The sequence below is a fragment of the Diadema antillarum genome, unplaced genomic scaffold (assembly GCF_040938485.1).
Source record: "Diadema antillarum isolate AM-2024a unplaced genomic scaffold, OU_Dant_1.0 seq00000507_RagTag, whole genome shotgun sequence".
Taxonomy (NCBI): domain Eukaryota; kingdom Metazoa; phylum Echinodermata; class Echinoidea; order Diadematoida; family Diadematidae; genus Diadema; species Diadema antillarum.
This window is the reverse complement of record NW_027271462.1, coordinates 1,430,070-1,455,517: the sequence shown is the minus strand read 5'-3', so window position 1 is coordinate 1,455,517 and position 25,448 is coordinate 1,430,070. Positions and strand designations below refer to the sequence as shown.

The following is a 25,448-nucleotide window of genomic DNA, read 5'->3' as shown; positions in this document are numbered from 1 at the left end:
TTGTTCGTCACGTACCTCAAAAGCATTTTCTAAGTACAAACTGGTTATTAATTCAATCATCTCTCTGTTTCAAATATTATACTTTCTTGATCATGGAATTCAAGATTTGATAAATATTTTCATTTCCATGAAAAATCTGACAATCTACAACAAATCTGCAACTTTTTTCTATTACTATACTTTTTCAGATTCATAAATACAGTGTTATTTGTACTTTCACGGCATAAAGCTTTCGCGAATTGGAGCCAATGACCGTTTTTGCGGTACAAAAACTTCCGCTAACTGCTACAGGCATTCAGGGCATTGTGTAGAACCGCGCACATTTGGCTTTCATGAATCCTGGCTCCTTGCGAAATTTATGAAAGGTTCATGCCTGCTAAAACTTCTGGACAATGAAATTCAGCATTGATACAGCGTACCATAAAAATAAACAAATAAAAACAAATTCCAGAGGGCTCCTATTCTAATATCAATGAGTAGGTCCTCAGGGATATCTCTCCAAATTTGGTGTTTTTATCAGTGGACAGTTTTATCCTGTAATGGCTATCTCCGAGTTAAGCATTGAAAGGGACCTAATTCCAACTTTACACTATAAGGGTACATGTTCCCAAATCATCATCCTCGCTTCCATCTTTTAACGTTCAGATTCATGCCAGGATATAATTAATTTCAGCATTCCTGCCAATAGCATATATTGCACTGTAGTTTTGATGAAAAATCAGGCACATTTTATGGGGGCTCTGGAATGATTGCCAATGTAAAGGTTCAGAAACCCATCATCATCGCTAAAAAATCAGAGCCATATACAGCTTGTAATACTGTAAAATATAATTTCCCTTTACCTTTCACTTTACCCAAGATTTTGAAAGAATACTATGTGTATTGTCACAGCAGTCAGGCTTTTTGCTCTTGTGGTCTACTGTAGACTCATCCCTTCTAATCCTTTCGTTTCTTTTAGTATTATTTTTTGTTTGTTTGTCTGGCTCTCTTCTGTGCTCTCAGCATTTTCTTCAACATGTATGTGGAGCTGAAATGTTGATTTGCCCATTCCTGGTCCACTCTGTTCTTGAAAATGATCAATGAGGGGACACTGACCCCTTATTCAAAGATGCACAATTGTCGTGCATAGTTGCAATTGATTGGTGTTACAAGTAGTACTATCGGGCCGGCTTGTGCCGAAAGGGTGGGTTGGGTGGTGGCGCGTCGCGTTAATGGGAACACCACCCTTCGTCCAAAGCCCCCCCCCCCCCGGTTTTGCCGAAAGGGTGCGTTGGGAGCGTTGGGTCGCGTCGCGTTGACTGGAACCCCACCCTTCGTCCAAAGCCCCCCCCCCCCCCCCCCCCCCCCCCCCCCCCGTTTTGCCGAAAGGGTGCGTTGGTACTTTTTCTCATGTAATATTAAAAGACAAGTTTTGAATTTATATTTAACCTTCAAACAACCATTTCAAAGAGGCTATCGTCCGGATCGGTTTACACTCTATTACCACTTGGTCTACAGCCAGTTGGTCTAATAGAATGTTTAATTTCAGTTGGTCTAATAACCAGTTGGTCTAGTCATCATTTCGTCCAATTACTGTTTGGTCTAATTGTTATTTGGTTCAATTACAATAAAGGGTGGTGTTCCCATTAGCGCGACGCTCCACCACCCAACCTACCCTTTCGGCACAAGCCTAGAAAAAGGGCCCCCCCCAAAAAAAAAAAAAATAAATAAATAAAAAATAGCCCAGTTGGTCATATAGACGAAACGATGATTGGACCAAATGGTACCTGATTAGACCAGGAGGCTGGCTATTAGACCAAATGACAATAAGATCAATGGTTATTAGACTAAATAGGTGTAGACTAAATGATGATAGACAGAGGCTAGACCAACTGGGCAATGGACCAAAATCAATGATGTGTACACCAAATTTATATTGGACAAATTTGGTTTTATTTTAGACCATTTGATGATTAGATGAAATGGAATTAGACCAAATTATAATAGACCAAATTGGTATTTGATGATATAAATTGGTATTAGACCAAAAATAGACCAAATGGCTCTTATTAGACAAATTGACTGTAGACCAAATAGCAATTAAACCAAATAACAATTTGACCAAACAGCAATTGGACGAAATGATGACTACATGTAGACCAACTGGTTATTAGACCAACTGATATCAAACAGTCTATTAGACCAACTGGCTGTAGACCAAGTGGTAATAGAGTGTAAACCGATCCGGACGATAGCCTCTTTGAAATGGTTGTTTGAAGGTTAAATATAAATTCAAAACTTGTCTTTTAATATCACATGAGAAAAAGTACCAACGCACCCTTTCAGCAAAACCGGGGGCGCTTCGGACGAAGGGTGGGGTTCCAGTCAACGCGACGCGACCCAACGCTCCCAACGCACCCTTTCGGCAAAACTGAGGGGGCTTTGGACGAAGGGTGGTATTCCCATTAACGCGACGCGCCACCACCCAACCCACCCTTTCGGCATAAGCCCTATTGGGCCCCCTGCCTGCCTGATATTTGTTGTTTTTGTTGTAAGAAAACATGTGAAAAGCCTGAATGTATCACTAAGTAGGTTAATATCTGAAACTATTTGTTTGTTTGTTTAATTTCCATCTGACAAGATGGCTGGTTAGCGCATATTCAGCTGCAATATTGGTCTTCCCGAGGGTCCAGTAGGATGTACACCATGTACTAAGACAGGACCACTTTATCGGGTTAAATACCCTGCAAGTCTGATGGTCCAGGACCGGCTAAAAATTACTGTCAAACTAGTATCTTTTTAAGGAATGGACCATCAAAATGGACCACCTACTGGTCGGACAGACAGGTCGGACCAGTAAAAAAAAAAAAAATGGATTAGTGTGCAGCCCTACTTAAAGAAATCATCCCTGTTTGTGATAGGGTGCCTATTTGTGGCAGCGGAAATATCATTTGCCAATAAAACAGCTGAAGAGTATCCAGTATGCATAGTCCTGCTACATTGTAAGTATATACAGTGTAAAAAAAAAAAAAATGAGTTACTATATTACATATTATATACCTCATTTCTAGAATCCTCTCATCTGATTGGTTAAAAGGGGAGTCAGGAAAATAACTGTGCCCTATTTTTTAGTTACTGTGACCGCAGCCCGGGCACAGTTAGTAAATAGGTTTTAGAGACAGTCGCGACCCGTACACGTAGATCCCTCATATGTACGCACCAATGATACGACCGCCGCGCATTCAATCAGTGTGCTGTAAAAGAGACTAGCGGACTGGTTTGGAGACAATCGCAACCCCATAGTACACGTAACGTACACTGTACACATCACTGTACGCACCAATGATACGACCGCCACGCTGTCGATCAGCATTGATTACGAGTGCTGTAAAAGAGACTAGAATCTATATTTTCGGTATCTATATATCGGAATCTATATTTTCGGTATATAAAACAAATAATGACTGCTTGCTATTCGGGGTAGAGTTAAAACTAGAAATGTCGCTACAGCGACTGGTTATACCCCCGCCAAACAACATTTCACAAGCTTTGGTCAAAACAACATTTCATAAGCTTTGGTCAAAAAACTGAGGAAGTAGTTAAATCCGCAAGATCTTTCCTTGATCTTTTGCCATTAATATGCCGTTACCATGGCAACGTACTTTCGGGTACTGTCGAAAAATGCGTCTTGCACATCTACAACCAAAGGCACACATCTGTACCAAGTTTCATGGAAATTGGGCAAAAACTGAGGAAGTAGTTTGCAACACAAAATTTTCCATCATTTTGGCTCATAATATGTGAGCTGTTACCATGGCAACATACTTTTTGTCACTGTCAAGAAATGTGTCATGCTGACCTATATCCTAAGACAAACATTCAATATGAATTCCATGAGAATTGGAAGAACACTGATGAAGCAGTTTTGCCATGAAGCATTTTGCCCTATATTTTACCAATAACATGCCGTTACCATGGCAACGCACTTTTTACCACTGCGGAAATATGTGTCTTGCACATTAACATATTCAGATGAACATCTGTACCTAATTTCATAAAAATTTATCAAAAACTGTGGGAGGAGTTCGCGACGCAAGATTTGTACCCATTTTTGCCCATAATATGCCGTTACCATGGCAACGTACTTTTGGGTACTGTCAAAAAATACGTCTGGTCAATTCCACGGAAAGGTTGCATTTTATGAAAATCGAACTATTGAGTATAGATGATTAATGAAGCTTAATTAGATGATCTGGTATTGTTTACTCAAAGCAGCCTTTCACAACGGATATTTTGATACCTCATTTGTGAACATTGGTGAAGGTGGAGTGGAGTTATGTCCTAAAAACCTTCATTTTTCATGAAAACTGCCAATTTTTGCAGAATTTATCTATCATTTCTGATACACTACTATGACCATAATACAGCTTGTGTAATTCTCAGATGGCTTATTTTCTGAATGTTCTTTGGTCATAGATTGGTGTTATGATGTTCTAGAACTTGTTCCGGCATCAGTAAATATTATTCTCTCAATCTCAAAATGTGGTAGTTGATAGCGTCCCATAAGTCACGTTTTTGTGTCCCATCAGTCACACTGGTTTTCCCTATCCTGCTACTGTACCAATGAGTAGATATTCATACCACGTGGCTCAGGGTAAGCACCAACCCTTTGCTACATTCAGGAAAGAAAATATCTTTCCAGAGACTCTGTGTGTAAGAATATTTCAGAACTTACTTTCCCATGTGAAAAACCGTGGTCCTCACATGTCCCATAAGTCACGCAGCAATTTTTCGTTGCTGTATGTAATGCGATGATACTATTCAAACTAAGTATGGTGTTTTCATAAACTGTGATATGATGGATCTAACCATGAACTGAGAAAAATGCACTTGATGCAACTATTTTCTCAAAATACTGGTTTGAAATTGCCGAAAATTGTCACTTTGTCCCATAAGTCACAATGGAATTGACCGTCTTGCACATCTACAACCCAAGGCACACATCTGTGCCAAGTTTTATGGGAATCGGTTGAAAACTGAGGAAGTAGTTCGCGACGCAAGATTTGCAACGGACCGACCGCCCGACCGACCGCCCGACCGCCCGACCGCCCGACCGACCGTCCGCTGATTCCTATATACCCCCTTCAAACTTCGTTTGGCGGGGGTATAATTATGTAGGCCCTCGGTGATGTGAAAACCGTAACCATATTTACGGTTTTCACATCACCTTGGGCCCATAATTTTAAATGTGCCCCTCATAGCAGTCATTATTTGTATACTGTTTTTCAATACTCTCAAGTGTTATGTATGGGAAGTGACAGTGACTACTCTCACCTTTTCATCAACAAATGAATTGGCCCCTGCTGCAAATAAGCACCATGTCACAAACAGGAATGATACTTGACTCTCTGACTCTAGTCTGTCACCATGTTCATGGCCCCATGTCTACTTTTAGGCAATGTACAACCACACCGCAAGTGTCTTTTCACCATCCAACCTTACACGTGTGGTTGTAGGCATGGCATTTATAGAGTATAGACTGGTTGTACAATATTCACACACACACATGAAGAAGCTGCATACATGTCCATACCTTACATGGATCAGGTGAAAAAACCCTAAATATACTTTCTAAAGTTCTAGACAACTTTATTATCCTACTTTTTTTTTTTTTTAAATAGACCCTACAACTGACTGGTAGATTGCATTTTGGATTAATCAGGATAAATTGCAACACTATGATGAAGTCTTGTACATGTATATCAGGACTTTGGTTGATAACCTTTGTGTTTGCAGTGGGGCGGGCGGGCCACCCTGGCGGCTGCGCTGGGGCTGGCCTGCACATAATGTATAATGTCGCAACTATCCCAAAGTGTGCATACTCCACATACTACTGTGTACGAGTACTACTCGTAGTTGTACATGTATGTACAGCAAACCGTACCGTGCAGAGTAAATGAGGTAGCACTGTCATCATCGACCAAGCCACTATGATGCACCCCTGACAGTTAAGCCAGTGCAACTGGCTGGCTGGCTGGCTGCTGGCTGTCGATGGTGGGATAACAACAAACCCGAGGCTAGCATTTGGTTGGGAAGTTGTAGATCTTTGTGAGAAAACTTGTGGTTACGGTGCACTCCCGTTAAAACGAACACTGTCATAACAAAGTCCAGTTTATAATACAACGATGTAAAAATTCAGGCCTCAGCATTATTCGCTCCATTTTTTTTTTTATTGTCCATTTGTTCGGTTATAGCGAAAATTTGATATTAATAACGCAAGAAAACTGCCGGTCCCAAGAAATTCATTAGGAGTCCACTGTATTAACAAAAAACAGATTAAACATATGTGACAAAAGCGGAAAAAAAAAAGGAAGAAAAAGACAAGTATAAATTTGAAACAATCTGAAGAAAATAAAGTTGTCCAGAATGTACCAGAAAATAAAGTTGTCCAGAATGTACCAGAAAAAAATAAAATAAAAACAGTGCTGTTTTCATCACATAACACAGTACAAAAACTACAATGCATTGCACCCGCGTACAATGTGTCTAGCCAGCACGCATTTCACATAAACACCTGCCAGAGTATACTCAACGGGTCAAAACCCCATGCGTGTGGCTGGATGGTAAAGACACACGCGTGTGGTTGTTTTTCCCTAAACTGCCTTGCCCAAGACCGAAAGATTGTGCCTGAAAACTAATAATAGGGTGGTACATCCAATTACCGCAAGCTTTTTTTCATGGCTTTGAATTCTGTACTCAGAGGATGAAATTTCGGCGAAAAATAACACCACTTAATGTCTTATTCACAGACTCTTGGAAATTACGAATTCAGCCAACTTATGTCGATTGTTCGCTCCAGTTTTTAGAAAATATGCTTCAACATACCCCTCTAAAAAAGTTGTCTTTTTGCGCGGTGCAAAATCGCATTGTATTACCAGACAAGATTTTCGCAATGAAATAATCGACATCTTTCGCACCTAATCCTTGCACCAGAATCACAATTTATCCACCACAAATCACCGTACACATTCTCACCAAGCGGATGACAAAGAAAAAATCGGCAAATGAGGCTCAAATTTCGTATTATACGGTAAAATGTCTGTCTTGAACATTTCGAACAGTTCATGCAATAGAACCTTGTGAAAAATCAACAACTGGTTAGACTCTACTTCTAGTTTACTTGCTTTGTCTACAGTATGGGAGCTGCACGCGCAGGTGACGTGTTGCGGGCCCCTTAGCGCACAACTATTCCGCATCGTTTGCGTTTGAGGACGATAGCTACAAATTTCCGATATCAATCAGTGAACTTTTGGTTCTATTGGAATCTTCAGCATTTTTCCTGTATATGAGCGGGATTTCATAGAATTTCAGTCGTGAAATGTGATTCAAACATGCATAAATATTAACTACAGTGTATGACGACATGCGGGTCACTCAACTATCTAAATTTGAGGTAAAATGTGAATTTTTTCGTGCTTTTACATTTTTATGTCGCGTTTTTTGCGATTTCGGTCCACACAAAGTTCTGTGAGGCTAATCTACGAAGTCTCGCGCGTACAGAATGTCATTAGTACGCAAAAATGTGCGTGTCCGGTAATACCATGGTGTCCGGTGACACCATGCTTGCCCCTACTAGTACATGTCTACTCTTTCGTACCACATTTCACACATTTCAAGGTTTCTATTAAAACGAATGGCAATACTGTACCACCCCACACACCACTCACTGTCCGTTATAAAGGCATTTACAATCATGTCTGGACTAACGGTTAGAGTCTATACAAATAATGTATTATCAAACCCTATTAAACTGTGGATCTGATGAACCTGAACAATTAACCATCTGTGTATGTACCATTTAGATTTACTGATAGGGGCAAGCATGGTACAATGTATTACTGGACGCATGGTATTACCGGACACGCACATTTTTGCGTACTAATGACATTCTGTACGCGCGAGACTTCATAGATTAGCCTCACAGAACTTTGTGTGCACCGAAATCGCAAAAAACGCCACATAAAAATGTAAAAACATGAAAAAATTCACATTTTACCTCAAATTTATGGTTGAGTGACCCGCACCTCATCATAGTTAGTACTTGTAGGCATGTTTGAATCACATTTCGCGACTGAAATTCTATGAAATCCCACTCACATACAGGAAAAATGCTGAAGATTCTAATAGAACCAAAAAGTTCACTGATCAATGTCGGAAATTTGTAGCTACATGTATCGTCCTCAAACGCGAACGATGCGGAATAGTTGTGCGCTAAGGGGCCCGCAACTCATCACCCGCGCGTGCAGCTCCCATGGACAAAGCACGTAAACTAGAAGTAACTGTGAACTGTTCGAAATGTTCAAGACAGACATTTTACCGTAAAATACGAAATTCGAGCCTCATTTGCCGATTTTTTTCTTTGTCATCCGCTCGGTGAGAATGTGTACGGTGATTTGTGGGATAAATTGTGATTCTGGTGTAAGGATTAGGTGCGAAAGATGTCGATTATTTCATTGCGAAAATCGTGTCCGGTAATACAATGCGATTTTACACCGCGCAAAAAGACAACTTTTTGAGAGGGTTATGATTGAAGCATATTTTCTAAAAACTGGAGTGAAGCAATTGACATCAGTTGGCTGAATTCGTAATTTCCAGGAGTCTGTGAATAAGTGATGTTATTTTTAGCTGAAATTTCATGCATCCTCTGAGTACGGAATTCAAAGCCACCACAAAAAGCATCCGGTAATTGGATGTGCCACCCTACAAGTGTATACATAGTCTAGATGGTGTACCGGTATTCGTCTCACTAACTGTGAATCATTCCATTGCACATTCACTTTCAACAATACATACACTGTATAGGCCTAGATCTAGATAGAGCAGTAAGTTTATATCTAACGTTATACAAATGATGCACAGGATAGAGTGTGTTAGTGTAGGCGTGGTGCACTCGAGGGTATTTACAATTGTGAAACATGCACGAGGCGAAGCCGAGTGCATGTTGCACTACATTGTAAATACCCGAGAGTGAGCTACGCCTCCACTAACGCCACGAAATAATCCTGTGCATCATTTGTTTTATAAAATGGGTCGAAAATTCGAAAACTAAAATCATTTTTCAGCGTTTTTCACGTACCTTTGTCGGTCAAGACGTCCGAAGATGTTCGTCCCAAACATTTACGCACGTCGCACTCGCGGAAGTCCCGCACATACAGTATAAGTATAATGGGGGGTTGGGTTTCCGGACACTTAAGTTCCCGCATGAAAACTTACTTATTTTACATATGTAGCACCCGCGCCGAGGGGCGGCCGGGTGGGCTGTGATACTCAATCAACTTGACAAAAGAAGAAGGGAGGAGACACGTCTTAGTGGGTTGTATGGGCACAAGCAGCAATCAAAAAGTGATCATTTATTCATAATCATTCACTGTTATCCGTTCAATAACTCTTTCTCATACATTCTCATAGTTATCATATGGAGCATCAGCTCACAGTGAATATATAATGTATACTAAAACAATAATTCTCCATATCCAATATTTGATATACCACCCTGTGTATGTGTGATCTCCTATAATAAAACTAATCTATACAACCAACACACATAACATTTACTGATAACTAACTAATTAATAAAAATGAATTAACATTACTGTCCTTTTGCAATAACACTTTGATCTATTCTAATCCAAATAAATGTAAAACATATCAATGCAATAATCTTTTAACCTGTCATTCCCAATAATAATCAAACAAACTATATACAAACTTAATTATGGTGGTGCATATAATGCATAATGTGGCTTTAGTATTAATTCAACTCATCATCACTAATAAACAACCAAAAGAGTTAATCAACACTGCCACTTTGAACCAACAGAATGTTCACCATGATTTATCAAACAACTTCTCTTATAAGGTAATCATATTCTGTTAATAAATCTACTAATCTAGTCAATAATATGCAATGCTACTAAACAACTATACCAATAATAACTTCACCCAATACATCTAATACTCAGCTCTGTGAGCAGAATGATATAAATTGTATATAGAAAGAATCTAGTACCTGTGTACTATTTAACATATTCACCTCGATATTATTCCGTCCCTTGCATCATGTTCATGTATAGTATTGAACACAAAATATCAAGATAGCTGTACTCAATCTAATTTCAAGTACCATTTCCCAAGGGAAGTGCAATTTCTTTAAAAGTTAGGAACAAGTGGAAAAAGCAAGGAAAACTCTACTCTTCTTTGGCAAGTTCAAAGACAAAGAATTTGTCTGCAAACTCTGTGCCAGCAAGTTTACCTCATTCCTTGGTACAGTACTGAATAGTGTATGTTTCAGACCCTGTGTCCATAAACTGTTTATTCTCATTTATAAAACCTTTAATACACTATATATACAGACATACATTCATTCTACTTAAACTAAACACAGAATACTCCTTCTTTTAAATTATGCATTCAAATAATTATATTTGAGACAACTGCAACATCCACATTATATATCATACTACTAAACAATCTTAATGGGTCTAGATTGTAAGACTAGCGTGTGGCTGGAGACAAGCTCTGCCAGAGTTTCTATCAACCCCAGCTTATCCCTTTATTCTAGCTGGACAGCATCACTATAGAGAACATCTAATTCACACCTTACATTAAGTGCGCCTCCCCTGTAAGGAGCATGCTGCTACCTTTGTTTTGTCTTAACAAATGTGTTTACACAGACCAAAGATACTGAATGCAAGGGGTAGGGGTATTAAGGTACTAATTTCTGCCCTCACTCTACCCTGTTGCACACACACACTTTGCTGGCTTTGTTCTCATCTACTGGATATTGAATGGAAGGTGGTGCAGGGGGAGCAGGCATACAGATTAATCTGCATCAGGCTTTGTTTCCACTTCCTTTGCTATATAACTCCCCTGGCCTGTTCCCACAGTATACACCAAACACGTTCACATCTTTGTCTCATAGCTATTCCCAGCCTATGTTAACTCTATTGCTGTACTAACTCCAGCAACTACATATATTGGTCTCCAAACTAACAGGAACATGGATGAATATTTATATACATGGTTATGTACAGAATATATAAATATATAGGTGAATCCGATATGAAACATATCACTAGAATGCACATATTATAGTCATGTGTATTCTTCTGCAAATCTTGATACCAACAAGTCTTCCTTTTTTAGAATACCTTCTTTGAGATATTTCCCTCATTTAATACTTTAAACTTTAAGAGTCACTTATGACACCGATGGATTGAGTGAGCAGAGACATACTCAGAACAAGTTACCATGTATTAACACACCCAAAATCTCTCTACATAAGTTCTCTAATTTATTTATATCGCCCGTCATTCAAGCTGTAATTCATTATTACAAATTGACACAATCACACTTATAACTCACATCTTTCACCATTGACTATGTATCATACATACAAGTAGAAATATAATTGAATATAGTGTATCAAGAAGTTTCTTACCTTGACAAAAGAAGAAGGGAGGAGACACGTCTTAGTGGGTTGTATGGGCACAAGCAGCAATCAAAAAGTGATAGGTTAGCTGATGCTGCTTTGGCCACATGCTACCCTCTCCTTTGTTCTCGACTCTTCCACTCTTGTGTAGGGGTGAGAGAAGATCTCTCACAGAGGGGTTATGTTTCACATAGGACATAGCTTATATAACAAAAAAATGGGGGGGGGGCATATTTTCCTGTGGGTTCTACATCTCTCCCCTCCTAAAAATAATGTCTTCCACGACATTAAAACATATGTGTTATAGCTATACCACTTTTATAAAACTGTGTTAATTTTTAACACTTCAATTCGCTTATACAGACAATAACATCAGTCACTTTTAAGGAAACATACCCTTTTACGAGTGTTTCTATAGAAATATATCATTTTCATAATCATAAATGTTGAGGATCCGTCCTCCACGCTTTTCTGCATAATCCCATTCCTGGGACTGTTACGACCTTAACAGGGTGTGCACATATCCTGTGTTATAATATAGGTCTTCCAATCTTTCTTAGATTAATCGATTACAAATGATACATAATATGCCGTCAGTGGCATTCTCTCAACAAAAACACTCTCAACAAATAGGGGTTCAGGAGCTAACAATGGAATGTAATTTCCAGTATGTCATCTTCGACTGCTCATCTCACCTAGAGATTAGCTTCACCTTCCTGAACCATTATCTCTCTTCAAACCCTGCGCATAGGTTTGCTTCTATCTCTCTATACATCTATCCCTATTTGTTTTATTTTTTCATCTTTTACACTGAGTATAAGTCTGAGGCGGATCGTAAGTATCAGTGTGAGTTAATAAAATTGTTTCACTCATCCTCGTTGAAACTGTCCTTTCACTTGTTGGGGAGGATCTTGTTTGCCTTCTCGATGTAGCTCGCTGCACTTCAGCCCAGGTTGACAGTAGATTTCTGGAAATATCATGGTGCCATGAACAGATGATGTGCAGACTCGCAGACATCTCGCGTGTGCAGCAGACATCATGGGGACATCATGTCGGGATCTGGCCTGGAGGGTAATGGTGATGGTGATACGGACTGTTCGGTCCACTGGAACTCATCCCCATTTGAGAATGTAATTGGGCAGGTACATGAAAGAGGGGGAAAGGTTGTTGGTTAAAGTTAGAGTACTGGTTACGAAGGAGGTACTGAGGAGGAATGGAGGGTTGGATGAAAGGCTGGCTGGCGTTCATGTCACTGTAGAAGTTGGGAAAATGTTGGTGGTTGTATGTTGTAGGCTGAGATCCATAGACTACATTATCTTGTCTGTGGCCAGACATAGTGTTCATATGACCAATAGTTGAAGGCTGTCCCAGTTGGTCATATGTGAAAGTGGTTGGAGGTCTCCTGGTGCGGCTAGACGTCCTTCTCTCTTGGGTCTGCGGTGGGGTTTGTGGGGGTGCTGGACTTTCATCTGTTTCTTCCCTTTCAGGTGGTTCGTGGGTCTCCTCAATGTCCTGAGTTCTCTCAACTGGGCCTTCGTCAGCTCCGTGTTCTAGAACATTTTCAACATTTTGGTCACCATCCATCTGAGTTCTCTCAGTCACTTCCTGTGATTGGTAGGGTTTCTCCTGGTTTACATCTGAGTCGCGTTCCTGAACTCTCCGCCTGTACGCCAAGTAGTAACCTGATTCTGAGTCGTCTGAGTCTGAGATCTCATCGGGAGGCGGTGACTCTGGCGGCTGTCTTCTCTTCGGAGGCCGGCTTGCTGAGGAACGAGTTTCAGGTCTTTGGGGTATGTGTTCCGGCATGACTGGGGACTCTGTTTCCAGGTAGTCACAGGGAAGAAGGTGATTCCTGTGTAGGACTCGGGTTCGCCCTTTACCACTCTCTGGCGCAATCTCGTATACTGGCATTTCCTCCTTCTGAGCGACAACCCTGTACACCATGTCCTCCCAGTATCCGCGGAGCTTTCCAGGACCACTTGTAGGAGCCAAATTCTTGACCAATACTCTGTCACCTGGAGAGAGGATTGGACTGTAGATGTTCTTGTCGTAGAGTTGTTTATTGTGTCTAGCTGATGTTGTCATTCGTTGGGAAGCCATCTTGTATGCCTCCTCCATTTGATCTTTCCACTTCTCTACATAGCCGTCATAGTCCTTTGGGGTGCCTGAGTCCTCTGCAGTTTTCAGACCAAATGCCAAATCGACTGGGAGACGAGGCGTTCTGCCATACAGGAGGAAAAATGGGGAATACCCTGTGGAGGAGTGCCGGGTACAGTTGTACGCGTGGACCACTTTGTTGAGATGCTCTTTCCACCTGGCCTTCTCTGTGGTTGGTAGTGTGCGGAGCATTCCAAGTAGTGTCCTGTTCATCCTCTCTACTTTCCCATTTCCCTCGGGATGGTACGGCGTTGTGTGGGATCTTGAAATTCCAGTAAGACGACACAGCTGTGAGAAAAACTTATTCTCAAACTCCCTTCCTTGGTCGTGGTGTATTCGCTTTGGGAGGCCAAACCGTAGTACAAAGTCATTGAAAAACTTGTCAGCTGCCGTCTTCGCGCTCTTGTTGGAGGTTGCGTAAGCCTGTGCAAATCTGGTATAGTGATCTACAATGACCAGTATGTACTCCTGTCCGCCGACACTCTTCTCTAGGTGGAGGAAATCTAAAGACACCAGTTCAAAAGGCTGAGATGCAATGATCGGATTGAGTGGTGCCTTCGTTCTCCTTACTGGCTTCTTGTCTTTGATGCATGAACATGTGCGTCCTATGTACTGCTCAACGTCTCGTTGCATATGAGGCCAGTAAAACCGATCCCTGAGGAGAGAGAGTACACGGTCTGTGCCTTGGTGCCCCATGTTGTCATGTAGTTGTTGTAGAACTAGTTGGTGGTAACACTTCGGTAGTAGCATTTGACAGCGGTTGGCAGTTTTTCGAACTAGGATGCCATCTTCGCCAACATGCAACTGTTTCCATTCATGCAACAGACGTCGAGAGCAGGGATGCATGTCTTTCTGGGCTTCTCGGCTTGGGAACTTGTCTTGAAGTTTGGCTTGTAGGACTGGTCTGATTGCTGGGTCTTGTTCTTGTGCGGTTCGAATTGTTTCGCCGGTCAAGATTGGTGGTGTCTCGGGACTTCCTACTTTGCTCTCTCTTGCAATGTCAGTGGACAGGGCGTGAACGAAAACTGCCTCAGTCCCTTGTTGTTGCACTGCAGCGTACATTGCTGTGACTGTGTCTGGGGAGACCTCCTTCGTGCACATCTGCTGGTATTCTGCCAAGTCCACTGGTAACCTAGAAAGCGTATCTGCCACTTGGTTCTTCTTTCCAGGGAGATATTTCACCGAAAAGTTGAAGTCAGCAAGCTCCGAGACCCACCTCTGTCCAGTTGCGTTTAGCCTTGCTGTGGTCATGATGTAAGTCAGGGGGTTGTTGTCTGTGAAAATGGTAAAGCTAGGGGCATAAAACAAATAATCCCGGAAATGTTCTGTCACTGCCCATTTCAGAGCTAGAAATTCTAACTTGCCTGAATGCAGGTGATAGTTCTTTTCAGCAGGGGTCAGTGTCCGGGAACCATAACCAATCACACAAATCTTTCCGTCTTGTTCTTGAGTCAGAACGGCACCTAGTCCTTCCTGTGACGCGTCTGTGAAAAGTGCAAATGGTCTGTCAAAATCCGGATATGCCATGATTGGAGGGGATGTTAGCTGGTCAATGAGATTTTCCAGTATCATTTGATGGTCATTCGTCCATGTGATCGGTTGACTGGATGGGACTAGATGTTTCTTTATTTTAGTTTTCCTGTTCCTCGAGTTGCTTGTCTTTTTGTCTACTTTGGGGTCTTGGTGTGATGGTCCCTTCAACAGGTCATAGAGGGGTTTAGCTTTTCGGGAGAAGTCCACGATGTACCTGCGGTAATATCCAACAAGACCAAGCACTTGTCTCACACCACCTACGTTCTTTGGGCGCTTATTTCTCAAGGACTGTAGTGCTGCTGTATCCTTTGGATCTGGTCGGTGTCCCTTGTTGGAGACGATCCGGCCTAGGTATTTTACCTCCTTTTGAAACAGCATACATTTTGCTGGTTTCAACTTAATCCCTTGTTGCTTCATCCTCTGCAAGACCTGTTGAATGTGGTTTAGATGATCATCAAAGTTTTGGCTATATACCAGAATGTCGTCCAAGTACACAACACAGAACTTATGAGTCAGACCATCCAAGGTCCGTTCCATGTGGCGTTGATATACCGCTGGGGCATTCTTCAAACCAAACGGAATGCGTACCCATTGGTATAAGCCCCAGGGAGTGACAAACGCGGTCATTGGTTGGCTGTCCTTGTCCATATACCCCTGGTGATAGGCCTTGCCTTGGTCGAGTGTAGTAAACCATTGGCTCCCTCCAAGCCCATCGAGGACATCTTGGATGCGGGGTATTGGCTGGCGGTCACAGATGGTCTTCTTGTTCAACTCCCGGTAGTCGATGCACAGACGTAGGCCGCCATCCTTTTTCCTAACACAGACTACTGGAGATGAATAAGGAGATGAAGACTTTTCAACGAACCCACGGCTAATTAAATCTTCAATGTAGTTTCGAACCTCTTGATAAAGTGGTCGGGGGATAGACATGTAGGTACGTTGAACTGGAGAATGATCAGTCAGATTGATGTGCATTTGCAGGTCTTCAATGCGTCCAATGTCATCGTCATTCCTTGCAAATGCGTCCCTTTCTTGTCTTAAAACCCTTTTCACCTTTTCTTGTTGCTCAGGGGTAAGATTAGATAGGTCCACATCAGGGATGAAATTATCAGCAGGGGCATCTGGTGTAACCATGGCAACCTTCACCTCTGGCAACTCATGGGGAGTCATGACATGACCTGGTATGATGGCAGCCGCTCTCTGCACCCGTCCCACAATCATCGGGCCATGGACTGTGATGTCATGCTTTGTAGTATTTGTCACCAAAATTTCCACCTTGCAGCTTGATCCGGGTTTGAGGCAGACCAGTCCTTCACCGAGACACAGTCCATCGGGGAATTCACAGTAGTCGGGCTGAAAATGCACCTCAGCTGGGGATTGGATGGGTACCGCAGCTCTCACTCTGCAGGTCATTAACATTGAAGCTTGCTTAGGGATTGTCGTGAAACCCTTAGGATGTTTCACCACACCCAGTTCATCGTCTTCTTCTACGCTTTGTAGTAGACTTACGACCGAGTCGACGATGGCTGGGCTGGAGTCGAAAGCATTATGGAAAGTGTCGGTTCCCTGCTTGGTCTCAATGTAGGGTGGTTGTCGTACCATCTCGCTGATTACATTAAACCCAATAATTGGCTCACTGAGAGGGTCTTGCGTAACCAATATCGGGATATCGATGACAGGAGCCTCTTCTCTGTTCTCCAGTGAGAAGCTAACTTTCATCCATCCCAGGAAGGGGATTTCTTGGCCATTTGCTGCCTTGAGTTGCAAATTCTGCCCTTCCATCAATTCGGCAATGGGTTGGATGACCTCGTTTGGCAGATACTTATCCTTCCATGTACGGGAGACAATAGACACCTGGGCTCCAGTGTCCCAAAGAGCACTGGTCGACACACCATTGACTCGACATCTCACCATGCACTTTTCTCCGATGAGGTTTACCAATCTCCTATGTTGTCTTCCAATCAGACTGACTCCTACATGGGGATACTTGGAATTAGATGAATTTCCTTCGGCTAGTGATGACTTGGGATTGTTGGGTTTATTCTGGTTGTGGATCGGCTGGGGTGTTTGTGTTTTCTTTCTCCCTACTGTGCGTGGTGGTTGGGACTTTGGTTTGCCAAAGGTTGCCGGTCGTCCCTCCTTGGCAACCCCGTCACGTTTCCCGCCTGATAACGAGCTCTGCAGCCACGAAGAAAATGGTCTCCACTGCCACAGTGGAAACAATGGGTACACTCTGCGCCCTTTCCTTGCTGTTGACACGCATGGCATCCCCAGTCAGGCCTTCTTCCTCGGGTTGGTGGTCTATTCTGCTGCGCTGTCGGGCGGTTTTGGCTGCCAGCCTTCAGGCTTGCTAGCTCAGCTCGAATGTCCTGCAGCTGTTTCTGAAGACTGCTCACCTCCGGCTCTACCTGGTTTATTTTTGCCTTTGTTGTCTTTTGTTTACCTCGTCTTTCAGTCTCATTCGTTTCTGAGGCTTGAAGATGTCGGAACAAGGCCTCATCCGACACTCCAGGATCACTTAGGAGTGGTCGCATGTCCATCCTGATATTATCGTTCTGAAATCCTGTTGTCAGGGAATGCAAGAACATTTGCTGTACAAGAGCTGGGTCGTACCGCAGATTTGTTCCTGCTTTCTCCGAGGCTTGCAAAACCTTTTGTCGCAAGTCCAGCATCCGAAGGAGGAAGTCGTGGGCTGTTTCGTTCCCTCCCTGGGCTGCCGCAGACAGTTCTTTGTACCAAGTGGTAGCATCTCCTTCCCTGAAGTGGGCCTTTAGAATGTCCCGCAGTGTAGATAGTGTGAGATCGGCTTTGCTCTCTAGATAACTCCGGAGCCTCATCCCAGGGCTGATGGCACGAAGGACGCCCTCGACGATCTCAGCCTCTGGGTATCCCTTCGTCTGCGCCATCTCAAGCTGCCTGTTTAGGTTCGCAAAAGTTATTTTATCTCTCTGTGTAGGCTCACCGATCTGCCCTATCACGCGGAACTCCTTCTTTATGAGCCCCTGTAGGTTAGAGAGACTAATACTTTCTGTCATCTGTGGGACTGGACAAGGAACAGTAGGACTCTCGATCAGCGGTGCTTTATTCCCAGTCGGTTCCGCAGGCTCCTCCTTAGTATCATCTCCTGCAATCTCCTTAATGTAGGCTCCGACCTGGCGCAGATACTCAAGTCCACCGTCCTCCATCTCCTCTACCTCCTCCCTGGCCAAGTACCTAACGAAAAACCTAACACAGCCCATCTTACCTTTCCCCCTTACCTTTTCCATATCTGTCGTGGGGATCTGCATCTTCTCGCCCAGTTGAAGGAGCTGGTCCACGTTCAGTCCGTGGAGGCCTTCCTGCACGATCTGGCTGATGCTTTCTAGGCTCATGGCGAATGTTGGTGTCTCAAACAGGTACCTGGTCAGGGACGGTCTACAGGTTCAGTCAGTCCTTGGACGTCACATCTGCCCTTCTAGCTCTGTGGCAGGCAACGTCCTGGCAGGGTCGCCAAATGTAGCACCCGCGCCGAGGGGCGGCCGGGTGGGCTGTGATACTCAATCAACTTGACAAAAGAAGAAGGGAGGAGACACGTCTTAGTGGGTTGTATGGGCACAAGCAGCAATCAAAAAGTGATCATTTATTCATAATCATTCACTGTTATCCGTTCAATAACTCTTTCTCATACATTCTCATAGTTATCATATGGAGCATCAGCTCACAGTGAATATATAATGTATACTAAAACAATAATTCTCCATATCCAATATTTGATATACCACCCTGTGTATGTGTGATCTCCTATAATAAAACTAATCTATACAACCAACACACATAACATTTACTGATAACTAACTAATTAATAAAAATGAATTAACATTACTGTCCTTTTGCAATAACACTTTGATCTATTCTAATCCAAATAAATGTAAAACATATCAATGCAATAATCTTTTAACCTGTCATTCCCAATAATAATCAAACAAACTATATACAAACTTAATTATGGTGGTGCATATAATGCATAATGTGGCTTTAGTATTAATTCAACTCATCATCACTAATAAACAACCAAAAGAGTTAATCAACACTGCCACTTTGAACCAACAGAATGTTCACCATGATTTATCAAACAACTTCTCTTATAAGGTAATCATATTCTGTTAATAAATCTACTAATCTAGTCAATAATATGCAATGCTACTAAACAACTATACCAATAATAACTTCACCCAATACATCTAATACTCAGCTCTGTGAGCAGAATGATATAAATTGTATATAGAAAGAATCTAGTACCTGTGTACTATTTAACATATTCACCTCGATATTATTCCGTCCCTTGCATCATGTTCATGTATAGTATTGAACACAAAATATCAAGATAGCTGTACTCAATCTAATTTCAAGTACCATTTCCCAAGGGAAGTGCAATTTCTTTAAAAGTTAGGAACAAGTGGAAAAAGCAAGGAAAACTCTACTCTTCTTTGGCAAGTTCAAAGACAAAGAATTTGTCTGCAAACTCTGTGCCAGCAAGTTTACCTCATTCCTTGGTACAGTACTGAATAGTGTATGTTTCAGACCCTGTGTCCATAAACTGTTTATTCTCATTTATAAAACCTTTAATACACTATATATACAGACATACATTCATTCTACTTAAACTAAACACAGAATACTCCTTCTTTTAAATTATGCATTCAAATAATTATATTTGAGACAACTGCAACATCCACATTATATATCATACTACTAAACAATCTTAATGGGTCTAGATTGTAAGACTAGCGTGTGGCTGGAGACAAGCTCTGCCAGAGTTTCTATCAACCCCAGCTTATCCCTTTATTCTAGCTGGACAGCATCACTATAGAGAACATCTAATTCACACCTTACATTAAGTGCGCCTCCCCTGTAAGGAGCATGCTGCTACCTTTGTTTTGTCTTAACAAATGTGTTTACACAGACCAAAGATACTGAATGCAAGGGGTAGGGGTATTAAGGTACTAATTTCTGCCCTCACTCTACCCTGTTGCACACACACACTTTGCTGGCTTTGTTCTCATCTACTGGATATTGAATGGAAGGTGGTGCAGGGGGAGCAGGCATACAGATTAATCTGCATCAGGCTTTGTTTCCACTTCCTTTGCTATATAACTCCCCTGGCCTGTTCCCACAGTATACACCAAACACGTTCACATCTTTGTCTCATAGCTATTCCCAGCCTATGTTAACTCTATTGCTGTACTAACTCCAGCAACTACATATATTGGTCTCCAAACTAACAGGAACATGGATGAATATTTATATACATGGTTATGTACAGAATATATAAATATATAGGTGAATCCGATATGAAACATATCACTAGAATGCACATATTATAGTCATGTGTATTCTTCTGCAAATCTTGATACCAACAAGTCTTCCTTTTTTAGAATACCTTCTTTGAGATATTTCCCTCATTTAATACTTTAAACTTTAAGAGTCACTTATGACACCGATGGATTGAGTGAGCAGAGACATACTCAGAACAAGTTACCATGTATTAACACACCCAAAATCTCTCTACATAAGTTCTCTAATTTATTTATATCGCCCGTCATTCAAGCTGTAATTCATTATTACAAATTGACACAATCACACTTATAACTCACATCTTTCACCATTGACTATGTATCATACATACAAGTAGAAATATAATTGAATATAGTGTATCAAGAAGTTTCTTACCTTGACAAAAGAAGAAGGGAGGAGACACGTCTTAGTGGGTTGTATGGGCACAAGCAGCAATCAAAAAGTGATAGGTTAGCTGATGCTGCTTTGGCCACATGCTACCCTCTCCTTTGTTCTCGACTCTTCCACTCTTGTGTAGGGGTGAGAGAAGATCTCTCACAGAGGGGTTATGTTTCACATAGGACATAGCTTATATAACAAAAAAATGGGGGGGGGGCATATTTTCCTGTGGGTTCTACACATAGAATATGCACCCTTTACCTTAAAGACTTGATATAGACTCCTCATATAGGCCTACTACACAACATACTCTGAAAACGGCGTGAGAATTAACCTGCTAAATCGTTGGATTTACTCTTCAAAGTGACTCCATGTACGCGTCCGGTCCCATAACGCTCGGTCTACTGTACTGTACAAAGTGTACGTATAGTAGAGTATACGTACGTACGCCACACATGACATGTTATGCACAAGGGAAGACAGGCCGGCCGGCCGGCAGCCCGAACTAGAAGTTGTTTACAGGATTGACAGCGCGTATACATGCAATTCATCAAAGGAGCCGCCGCGCGCACAGACGATCGGCAATCTACCATAGGATTACAGGCAGTGCAATTGTACTGAAGTAAAGGAAGGAGGTGTGTCTCATTTCAGCGCTTCCTATTGGCTACATTCTTGAACCCATTTTCTAATACTTTTTATAGAAATAGCGCACGGCTCGGAGTGCGATAGTGTAAATGCAGTGCACGCGAGGTTTCTTTAGATAGGTGCCGCCTCTGCGTACGAACCGCTAGGCGAGTATGCAGTGCGCACCATCTGAAGAAACCGAGCGTCCACTGCACTTACATTGTCGCACAACGGAACAAGTGCGCTATTTCTTTTATAAAGTAGCGGTTTTTTTATGAATAACCCCCCCCCCTTCCCCCACAAAGATAAAAAACAGCATTGTACGCAATGAATTGTTTATTGATAGACAAATTTCGGCAACACGATAACGCCAGGTAGCAGTCTAAAGGCCGCCTCACACTGCGATTACGATGGGATGCATGTAGCATCGCAAGCGTTCAGTAATACTCAACGTACTGTATGGTTGGGTGTTCATAATACCGGCCACCTAACGTTTTTCTATCAATAGAAACGTGAAAAATCTCACAATTTGCCTGAAATTTTACTCGCGTGTGGAGAAAATACTCCGGATTCACAAGCGCGCACTGAAAATGCGATCTGAGGTACACGCTCTAGATGGCGGCTTCGAACGCGTGGGGTGTCATTTTTTCCGCACTCAGTTGCCCTGTTCATTTCAACCGACCACCCTGACAATACGTATAAAGGGCGCTTAAATGCGTTTTTTCGACAGGCCGCTGTTTTTTTCTAGCCGTCATTTTTCCCCAAATAATATTTGAATATATGTTGAATCCTTCGATATTATGCACTTGTCAATGTAATGACTCACCCCACTACCCCCGGACATGGGTGCGTCATTTCCTCGTTTGGTCCGTCAAATTTGTGACCCAGGTGTTCGTCATTTTACCAGCTTTGTCCGTCAAATTTTTGACCGAGGGGTGCGTCAAAATCCCATCATTGTCGGTCAAATTTTTGACCGAGGGGTGCGTCATGGTACGTCAATTGGCTATGGAAAATAACACGCATTATTCTGAACCGAGGGGTGCGTCATTTGCTATGGAAAACTGCACGCATTTTTGCACGCTACCAGTACCGTATACACGTACCGCGAGTGAAATTACAGGGAGCGTTTTCCCGCGGCAAGTGAAAGTCGGGAAGCGTTTTGGAATAAGAGGGGAAAATGCTTGCCAGAATCTGGCAAGCAAATAATTTAAAAGCCACCCTTTCTCCTCACATTTTCTTAATAATGTTCTGTGGTGACAAAGGCGAATTTTTGACAGTAAAAGAAGCGGCAGCAGAAGAAACTGCCTGCCGCATGCCATTTTCTGCTAGCGGGATAAATAGCCCGACAAGACACGCGACGCTGTAAGTACGCTGTGCGAATCTCTACGTACAGCGAATGGGCTGTGTGTACTCGCGGGAATGCCGTGGCGTGGTGTGTACCTGCGCTGCAGTATGCATCCACCGGACTAGCAATGGCCGCGCACACACAGCGCATCTGCACACATGGCGTATTGTGATTGTCATGTATGGATTGCATGCACAGAATACACACTATAAATGTACGGAATACTTGGTATCGTAGCATGCAGCAGCGTGATGTACGGTGAATGACGGTACGGTGCTTACAGGGCCAGGGTAAGGGAAACTTGCAGAAACTTTTACAAATTATGTTTACGAACCAAAAGAAAATGAATTTGCTTGAATAAAACGTATGCAAAAATCTTTTCAGTATTTTCAGGGGTGCGTCAAATGTACCAAGGATGTCCGTCAAAAAAGTGACCGAGGTGTGCGTCACTTTCAACGTGTTGTCCGTCAAAAAAGTGACTGTGGTGTTCGTCACTTGCAGCGTTTTGTCCGTCAAAAAAGTGACTGTGGTGTCCGTCAAAAACCCCGTGTGGTCAGTCAAAAAATGACCATGACGCACCCATGTCCGGGGGTAGTGGGGTGCGTCATTACATTGACAAGTGCATTACTTTTGAAGGACTGTTTGATGAATTTGAATTGATTTTCATTAGGAAACTTTTCATCGTAATTGAAATAAATTAGATGAGTCGGTTTGTTTTTTCAACATTCATTTCTCGTTTCTGCTTCAACTCGTACAGTCGTAGCGTGCGACAAAATAATTATGTCATGTGTACATGTATGTACTGTGTAACATGTGTGCACGATCGTACAAGATCGTCAAAATCGTCAAATTTATTACGGAAGGATACTCCATCTAACAACGAGTCAGCAAAGGTAGGCCTAACGTTAGTTATACCGTATGTAGTTACACGATAAATCTTATTCGATTTTGCTAAATTTCGTTAATTTAGAGGGAATACTTATTTGTTTTCGCCTCATTTTACTCGGTAGCGTAGCCCAGTGAAGAATTGAACACCGTTGCACGTAGTCCCATGGTTACATTTTCTTTCTGTACGCGCAATGCCATTATAGTGCGCGGTCGGTTGATATAGACCCGGTCGGTGTGTTGAACACCTACCATACTACGTTAGGTAGATGCGATGGAATGCAACGCAACTTCACGAGCGTGGTATATCACTTTTTTTGCGCGACATCTGCACTCCCGTGCAGTGCGCCGAAAAAGTTGAATGCCACGTGACGCGTTTTGACCAATTACCATGCTTGAAATCCGCTAGCTATTTTATAAAACTAGATATCTAGACTCACTTGTAAGCAAAGGGGGAGCAGTTGTGAGCATGGATCGAGAATCTATCTTCTCACGTAACATCTGGTTAATTTACTTGTTTCATAATACTAGAGTCTAATTTAATATCATAATACCACGCCACGGTGGTTACTAAATGGTCATTCTCCTCCTATTGCACGTTGCGATGGGATCATGCTCTAATTTAAACATTTAAAATTAAGGAAAGCATGATATGGTGCCATGGATCTGTATCTGCCTATCCTACTCAGTCAAACAGCCAAGCCATCAATTGTACTGTATCGTTTCACTGGCCCTGACATGATAGTGATACATGCAATCGCATTACGATTTGTATTGACGTCTAACATTACCTCTCCGCCTATCTGCGTGGTGTTGCGATGCTTCAGAAATTTCGTATTCGCCAATGTATTGCAACATTCTCACTGTCTCAGGCATTCATACTCATTATTTCATCTAAAACATGAATATAATACATACCACTGATAAAAATGGGTTGCAGTTACTCGGGATACGGATCGCTGTTGAGCTTCTCAGAACCACCTTTTTGTGCCAGAGTCACACGATTTAGATTGCAATCACATCAACATGTCCGCAATGGAGGGTCATGAGACCTATGACGTCACGATGTGAAGGGATCCGCCAGCAAGTGCTTTGCTCTGTACAGCGTACATGCAGCAAAACGTCGGCGACCACGAGCTTGGGCCAATCACCTGGTCCTTTGTGAGAAAATTGTAATCGAGAAAAACAAAAAAGTAAACTGATGAATGCGTCGTAATTCTTCAGATAATACAACGACAAACTGGTCTTTCCTTTTCTGTATATTTCGAGTAGTTTTAAAGTGTGTGCTCTGCACTGCGTTGGAAACTACAGTGAATGTATATACGCGATGATAATTGCAGAATTAGGTACATTTTGTAAAAAACAAACAAACAAAAAAACAAACAAACAAACAAACAAACACAAACAAAATATGAAAAAAAAACTCCTGTTTCAAGAAACATGGAGCTAGCCCCGTGGTCTCCATGGTGATGGATTTTCTGTAAGGCGCAGCCCTGAAGAAGATGCTCAGGGGCGGATCCAGGAATCTGTAAAATTGTGAGATCGGCAGGCCGGGGAGGGGGAGGCGGTGCACGCTCCCCCCTTTTTTTTTTATTCAGGCCCCTATTTTGTTTTAACAAAAATTATACTAGTAGAGGGGGCGCGCGCCTGGTACTCCCCCCTCTGGATCCGCCAAATCTAAGTTATCCCCCCCCCCCCCACCTTTTTTTTTCTTTAAAAGAA

The 25,448-nt window shown here is 42.3% G+C and overlaps 1 protein-coding gene across 1 annotated transcript in view; it reads right to left on the bottom strand.

Annotated features, from left to right (window-relative positions):
• Positions 1-24,782, bottom strand: part of LOC139734042 (ras-related protein Rab-7a-like) — a 47,244-nt gene extending 22,462 nt beyond the window's left edge. Inside the window, exon 1 of the mRNA XM_071644849.1 lies at positions 24,645-24,782. The gene's annotated coding sequence lies outside the window, so the exon portion shown is untranslated. The remainder of the gene's footprint in view (positions 1-24,644) is intronic.
• Positions 24,783-25,448: the final 666 nt, after the last annotated feature.